Source organism: Glossina fuscipes, unplaced genomic scaffold, assembly GCF_014805625.2.
Source record: "Glossina fuscipes isolate IAEA_lab_2018 unplaced genomic scaffold, Yale_Gfus_2 59, whole genome shotgun sequence".
In the NCBI taxonomy this organism is placed as follows: domain Eukaryota; kingdom Metazoa; phylum Arthropoda; class Insecta; order Diptera; family Glossinidae; genus Glossina; species Glossina fuscipes.
The window spans coordinates 5294857-5303441 of NW_023998431.1; the positions used below are offsets into that span (position 1 = coordinate 5294857).

Here is an 8585-nt window from a genome sequence, read left to right on the forward strand (position 1 = left end):
TTTCGACGTGATGTGGTCAATTTGCCAAAGTCGTCCAGTTATAATACCGGTTGGTTTCTGTTTCCAATTCAATATCTGTATTTTGTAGATGTTTCGCAGCTTTTATACATAGCTCACTCTATTGCTGACTAAACGAAAAAATTTGATGCCTTTAAAATTAGAACAAAATTTTTGTAATTTTTAAGAATCTTTTTATATTTTTAAACATGTCCTTTGAAATTCAAGTTTTTATAATTTTTACTTATATATATTTGTAAAATTTTGTACATTGTAACGAAATTGTAATTGTAAATATATTATAAATAACATCTTTCTTTTCGACAATAGAGATCTATGTATTTTCTAGATTATAATTTATTATTAGGTCTACGTAACTCCTAAACTGCTACCGATTCATTTTCTTTCTTTTACATATTTTTAGATAATTCATATCAAATTTATTGTGAAAACAATTATTCCGTCTCGGTATGATTTCATTCGTGCGATGATGTCTAAATGCAATGAACGTAGAGAGGAAATATAAACAACTATGGATAATGCGCAGTTTAAAGTGAAATGATTTTAATTCGTTATGCATATTCAATATTAATAATAAAAGAGAAAAAAATTGATAAATATCTTATTTCTTTTGTACTTGTATTAAAGTCATCTATATATGTACAGATTTATACATACATATATGAATAAATAATAAAGAAAGGAAACATATTTTTACAGTGTTTTTACTGGTATTTATTAAGTTAAGTAATCGTTTCATCTAATAGTACTAATACTAAGTACAATAAAACTGTAAAAGAGATAGTGATTGGAAATTTCAGTGATTAGACTCGTCTTGCTCCTTCAAAACTTAAACTTTGATCGCTCTTGCTTCAAAATTCGATTTGATCTTATTAACATATTGCACACTGCTGCTAGATAAGACTCACTAGAGATTCAACAAAAGCTGTTATATTTTGATCATCACATTTTTGATAGGGGATCAAATGGTCTCGATTTTACTGAAAATTTTACTCTTTTGCCTGGCACACTACCAAGAATTCAAATATTAATCTTCTTTTTTTGTTCAATCACCTACTCAACTGTCAACATTTTGAAATGAAAATTTTTTTCAAATGTAATGGCGTTCTTTCATCTATGCTCATACATTTAAATAAAATAATTCTTTGATAATAATAAAAGAAAATTAAAAAAAAAAAATTTTTTTTTATATATATGTAAATAGTTTTTATATATGTAGACTTATTTTTCCTATCCTTCGAAACCAAAGTAACTCTTTACAGAAAACTTTTTGGGACATATCGAATTTATCGTAAATAAAGGAAAACACAAACTTTTATTAAGTAACGAATACATGACCGAAATGTTTATGGGTTAGTTTACGAAAGTCTATACTCTTTTGTAGGCCTTTGCCTTCGATATCCGCAATCACAAATTAATAACAAATCGTTTTTGTTCGCTCTAGTTGAAGGCGGTATTCACATTGAATTTTGTATCAATACATGCTGTAGATTCTATATCATAATATTTTAGTTATCGCAGCACTTCCTCGAAGTTGGATCAATGTGTCAAAATGCCAACCAAGGGTCGGCAACCCGAAGAAGATGGCTCTTGGATATAGTACCATTCGTTCAGATCGTGTGTCTTATTCTAGCGGTTCTTCGTGCCACGCTTTTTCAAAAGGATCCGTTGCTGCTTGTAACACTGCCCACTGACAATTTTGCTTCGTAGTAGGCGACTTCTTTCATAGAACGTAGAACTTTGCTTTGTTTGCGAAGTGTCTTGGACTTGCGGCCGAAATTTATGATTCGCATGTTGAAAGTCGCGGTGTTTTCAATACACAGCAACAACATAAATAAATATTCTATGCCAAATATTTTTTTTAATGTCCCAAAAGCATATTTCGATTTTCCATACGGCTCTCAACACATGGGTCGCTCATTTTCCCTTCTTTTCAATTTTGGCCACCGCAAATAAACGTTTACATACGTCTTGATAAGTTATGTTTAATTCCACTTCAAGCTGACTTTGTATATCGTCTTCATATCACAACGCTTGCGCATCTATGAGCTCAGTTGCTTTCGGTCTTCCGATGCGTTTCTTGTTCTCGGTGTCAACGTCGCCACTCTTAAAGCGTTTAATCTCATCTTTTCGATGGTGCATGTTCTCGAACAAACGAATTGCTTCCGTCTTTTCCCTTCTTGTTAAAGTTAAAGCAGAAAAATATAGGTTCCCGAAAACGCTGTTTATCTGACACAAAGTTCGCGATCTCCATTACGAAACGGAAAACGATTTTTGCGTTGCGATATGTGCTGGTATCACGACTCGTTATTGTCGACAGATGTTCATGTTATCATGTAAGAAAAACACAAATTCCAGCCAGACGGACAACTTCTACGATCAACGGATTACTTTTCCGGTTATAAGGGGCTAATACCAAACCTTTCTCATCTTTAAAGATTGTATGCAAAAAAAATATTTGTATCTTCAAAAAAGCCACCGAAAATGTACATATAACTCCTTGTAACACAGGCGGAACGATCACCACGAACTCGAACAATACATCAAGAAGCCAGGACAAAGTTTTAATAATCAAACGGTATAAAGAATTATAAGCATTTTTCAACATATAAATTTTCCGTCTATAAACTGTTGCCGTTGCCATGGTACTTCTGAATATTTTGACACTGTTCCTTTTTCGTATTTTTTTTTTCTTTTGGTATGCGGCAAGAGGGGTGCGACCCAAATTTAGTTCGTTTATCAAAAAATTCGTTAAACCGGGAATCATTTTCTGTGCAATAAACGCAGTCCGAATATACCAAATTGTCAACCTACGTGTCACCTACCTGCGACGCTACCCGGCTTATCTACATTATTAGCCATGGGGAGAACGATATGAAGATTGAAAAAAACGGATTTAGAAATGAAAACAAAACGTCTACATTAGATCGGTTAAAAATCAAAGTTAAATCTGGTAAATAAATTGCTGTTACACAGAGCAATTCTAAAATCCTTTTGGACACATTTCATACAACTTTCAAGAACTGCGTGCATCTCCAACATTGAATTTCTTCAGCGCTGCGAATCTGAAAAGTTGAAATTTGTCGCAGGAGCTCAATGGTTTACGGTGAACAAACATATTTATAAAGATTTAGACACTCGCGCAGTAAAAGAAGACATCCTCAACTTCATTTCTCGATATCTTGATCGACTTGGCCATTATTCTAATTTGCTGGTGGTAGGTTCACTAGACGATAGCGAAGAGTCAAATAGGGTAAAAAGTTACCATATTTTAGATCTGCAATTTGGAAAAAGTGCAAAGGTGTATATATTATAATATTGAAGTAAATTCCACATGTATATATTATTCATTTAGCCAAAAAATAAATTCTAAGACTAAAGTTTTAAAGTACTAGCATCTAAAGGCTATCAACTTTATTGAAAACTCTATTGCACTTGTGATGTGAGCCCACGATAATTGAATTGTAAGGGTGTTGCCTATTGAAAATGATTTGGTCTTGATTGTCTCGATATTGACCGGTTACAGCAATGCAACGAAGTTAGAATTAACGAGGAATGTTAGAATGTGCGAGGAATTCAATATTATCGACATTTCCGTCAATTTTCTCTCCAAGTTTTTTTTTCCAAGATAGTTATAATGGTGGCAATTTTTTATAATGGCAGCCATAATTAAAGCTGTCGCGAAGTCGCGGATTTTGCTGCTGGCTCTGCTTGCTCCTCTCCCAAGGGACCAATGAGTTGCCATCTAAAAAATTAAATTTTTGTCTCCGTCAGTGACGACGGTATTCCTTATTATGTTAACTATATGTTAGTTGAAGTTTAATGGGCTTCGGACAGCTCCTATACCCGGCAAATTATCTATGATGCCCTTTTGGGTTTAGTTTAGCGAGTGGGGTTTGCGGCTTAAATCATAGCTCCATCTTCGGGTGTAACCGTTGATATGATTAACCTGGATTTGCGTTCTGCCATCTACTAGTGCATAGGCAAAGCATAGCTCTGTCATAGAGAAAGCCAACCATTATTTTCCAAAAATTTTGCCTTTTTTTACAATTAGTTCTTTGAAGACGAGGTTTGGCGTATATTCTTTCTTTTTTATATTAAGACTGAAATGTTGCATGTGTGGATGTTTAAAGCCAACGGTGGTCTACACCCAGATTTCGTTATTTCGTTATTTCGTTTGCTACTTACAATGCAACATACAAGAGTTCATTGCGTATTGGTCACTTTTCAAAGCAATCTAGCCTATACAATGCACTATAGTTTGAATAGAGTTCTTTAGGTGAAGGGAGTGTGGTTTATTCGAAAAGGTGACCCTTAAAACGTTAAGTGCTTGAACATTTTTAAACATTAAGTTTTTTATGTGCATCTGTTGATTTTCTGCATCAAGCAGGCGTTTTCTATAAATATCCCGCTTTTTTGGCTTTTATGTTAACATTTTGCGACCGAGAAGTTAGCCCACGACATTGATGGCTATCGTGTTATTTCTTCCTTTTGTTAAAATATGTAGGTCGTCGGAGTATAGAAAATTTTTCCTATTCGGAACGTGCAGCTTATTTCATTGATGGAACTTTGACAAAGTATGACAGATACAGGAGATCCTTGACGAATTCCATTGACTAAGGGAAAATATCTTGACAGGTGAGAATTAAGTTTAACTATCGGCTGTGCTATAGGAAAGTTTTTATGTAGTTGAAAAATGTAGTTTCAATATTCCACAATTTCAAAGGGTATAAGATAACCACTAAACAGATTCTGGTCCAGCTTTCTTCGCAATCGATTGAATCGATAGTAATATGATTTCCTTTAGGTATGTCTTACATTGTGAAGTAGTCAGTATATAATAGAGTATCTCTAAAAAGAGATTGGTTGGTAAAATTCATTAAACGCTTATAGATTCCTATATACTTAATGAGATCTTTCCATCACCCGTTAATGATTTATGAATTTTATAAAAACCCAAATTATTGCTAAATTTCACATTTTATAACATAAATTAAGTAAATTTCTAACGAAATTTTGTAGATCTTCTCTATATCAATTTAAAAAAATTCTAACAAGATTTCATTTAAAATTCTATCGCATCACCTTCTTCTCGCTTGCAATAAAAAAAAGAGTTTCCAAATTTTGTTTTACTATCTAAAATTAAACGCCGTATATAAACTAAAAAAACATAAAAAAAGCAATATAGATTAGAGGTTCAGTTTTGGTTACAATCTCCAAATATTTTGAAAGTTTCTCTATGGGAGATTCTTTTTTAAAAGCTTTACAATATTACATAAAAGCAATTGCTGCGATTGTTGCAAACACATCGATACAATTTGAAGCGTAAATTAAAATGTGTGGGAAAATGTTTGTGTTTACAGAACGCACGCATATTTCCAGGCAGGTCGTTTTTGTATTTAAAAAAAAAAAACAATAAAAGTCTGGTTAAGCTTAAAGTTAAGCTAAATGGTACTCAGTCAGCTTTTGTGATAACATGACGAATAATAATTAATTTTATAAAGTTTTGCGGACAAATTCAGTTAAATCGTTAACCAAAAAGTCTATACATAAAATTGTTGCAAAAACATATGGCAAAAGGAAACCCGTATCATCAATCTTTCCATACATCATCAAACACTTTCCCCATTATAAAACACAAAGGATAGACAAATAAAATCGACTGATCACGCTATTCGATATATTGATCGCATCGTCAACAGACCTAATCCATTCACCTGAACAAATAAACAAAAAAAAAAAATAAAAATAATAATAAAGTACATATTCTGATTTGAAAAGCGATTTCAAATTAAAAGAAAAAAATCAAAACTTTATTCTCAATTCAATTTTACTCAATATTTTTTTAAGCATTAAAACCTGCTCGCAATTTTGCATCTTACACATTTATTACATATTACACATTAACTTCCACATTTTTAAAAGGTATCTATGTTTCACCTGCGTGCTTCAATACATTTACACTTCGCTATATTTTGAAGAGTTAAGAGCCTGATGTAAATAAATCAATGTTCAATATTTGAAGATCATATACATTGCTCATTTTCGGCATCGGATTTACAAATTTAAAACACCTTTAAAGATGGTATGAGTTTGAGACAATGAGTACAAAAACTTATTCGTATTTGTTTATTAAAAAAATAATAATTGTCGTTTTCATATACAGCAATATGTCGGAGGCCGATACATCTATTTCTAGCTACATTTTTGTACCAATTAGATGTTAATCATCATCAGCCCTCGGCGGGGTGTTCTGTTGCTATATCGCAAGTCGGTCTTACTTTTCTTTTATTTTTAAAATTTTTTATGCAACGCGCTCCAGCGATTTTTTTTCTCTGCTTTGTATAGTTGTATTGGATTCCATTTTTGTAACTAGTTGCAAATAAATAATCTTCATCAAGATATTATGGAGTGTTCATTCGCATAAGATTCCAAGCGAGTTTAGGCATGTTCATAGTTAGCTTCGACACCATAGACAAAGAGAAAGCTACCGCATTTATCTAAAATTTTGTTACAAATATGCTAAGTTTTGGCCTCTTGATAATTTCTAACCACTTAAGGTGCTTGTTATCGAAGAATAACCATGCGTAGGCATAGCGTTCTCACATCTATAAAATTCTTCAAATACATATTTTAAGAGATTGAAATTTTCTCCAAAATGGTTCTTTTATGAAAGTATAAAATGATATCCAATCAGCGATTTAAATGTTACTCGTACGATTTCTTGCTTCTTTATGGATAAATCTATTTTATCGTTTATAAAAATAAAACCAAAACGTAAGATGTACTTTAGTTCAGTTTTTTTATTACCTATGTAAGAAATTCATTGTTGTTTGATATAAAAATTCAGTGTGTGGCTTTGTTTCTGAGACTACAGTAAAGGCGATCAAGAATAGCGGAGTTAGTAAGAAGCGGGACTAACAAGCCAGTCGTGCCGTGGAGATTACTTTGGCCTTTCGGTAAAGGCACAACATTTACCATATGAATCCACTAAGTTGAGGTCTCCTCGCTATATATCATTGAATTCTTTTTTCTAGTAATCGCCGTCATACATGAATAGGTGACATCCTCTGAAAAAATAATAAGTAAATTTAAAGTAATTTAAAAAATAATAAATAAATTAAAATAATTCGTTTCAAAACGGAAAATTTCGCTTGCACTGGAATTTGCGACTATTTGCTTTTAATGATATATACCTCGAAAAAAGGAGGCACTACTCGCTTTTAGCAGGAGTACAAGAGCCCACGTAGTTAAATGATGTAAATAATACGGCCTAAATTAAGGGACTATCGTTTAGAGCGTCATTCTTATTTTTCTGGCTTGTCATAAGACGAAAGGAATAATTGTTGAATAGGAGCCTGAAAAATCATTGGAAAACAATGTCTGAAACCATACATTTTCAAACATTAAATTAGGTATACGTTGAATGCCTTTGACAAGCAAATAATACACAAAAATAGGAATGAATTTCCATATGGTTGACAACACTGGCTTCGATCAAAATTAGAAGAAAATAAAATTCTTAAGGGAAAATTTATGTTTTGATAAATACAATATTATAAAAATAAGTAGTGTAAACGCGACGCGTGTTTTTGATATGAACATTTACAATAAGAAATCGCTTGGGAAATTCCTTGCGAAGGTAAATAAAGGCGTTTTATGCCATTGTTTAAAAAAATTTAACTAGTCGAAAAAATGGAGAGAAATATTAATGAAATGAAGAAGTGAAAATGGATATATTAAAATACTTAAAACTTAATAAAATCAAAACACACTTTAAATATTTTGAATGAAATGCAGATGCACAAAGCGTGAGAGAGAAAGAAAGAAAGATAGAGGGAGATATACGCATATTTGAATAGAACATGTGGCCTAAACGAATGTGTTAATAACAATTCAGTACCTAAGCATGCATATAATGAATCGTTCAAAAAAAATTGCAAGTACATAATAAGTCGCCTGATTTTTGTTTACTTTTCTATACATGTGCAATATATGTGCGTATGTGCACATCTGAAAATTTCATCAATTGCTGTGCATTGCTGTATTGTCTTCTTTTTAAACGATATCGGTCAGATTCAATATCATAAAAGTCTATTGTGTTTATCTAAAAATACTTGAGCAGAATGCTTCGAACAAGAAGTCTTTGTATATATATTTTTCTGAATATTAATTCAATTCCTATTTCAATTGTTTTTAATATAAAGTAAAAAAAGATTAAAAAAGAAGTTCCAACAAGAGGAAAAACAAGTTTTCACAAGTGATTACCAACAAGTCGCCTTTATTGATTTCTATTTTACTGTTACTACTTAAATGAATTTGAATATGATCGACTAAAACTTAAGTTTTATATGCGCAATGTCATATTCCTTCTGCAAACCATGCATAAATTTACATATGGACTGTTCGTCATTAGTTTAGCGTTTAGTTACATACATATTGCAATGACGAACAAAAAAACATGCAATTATTTTTAAGTTTTTAATTTTATTATATTGATTTGCTTATTGATTCAGTTGATGAGTTGAATATGAGGTGAATATCTATTATTAATAACATATTTGAAA

General features: G+C 31.9%; 1 protein-coding gene across 3 annotated transcripts in view; it reads left to right on the forward strand.

Annotated features, from left to right (window-relative positions):
* Positions 1 to 7581: 7581 nt before the first annotated feature.
* LOC119637328 (lysophosphatidylcholine acyltransferase) overlaps positions 7582 to 8585 on the forward strand; it is a 10832-nt gene continuing 9828 nt past the window's right edge. For 2 of the 3 annotated variants that reach the window (XM_038033287.1, XM_038033289.1), the window contains exon 1: positions 8345 to 8553. The gene's annotated coding sequence lies outside the window, so the exon portion shown is untranslated. Of the gene's footprint in view, positions 7661 to 8344; positions 8554 to 8585 lie in introns of those variants that run through there. The other variant, XM_038033288.1, reaches the window with a different exon arrangement.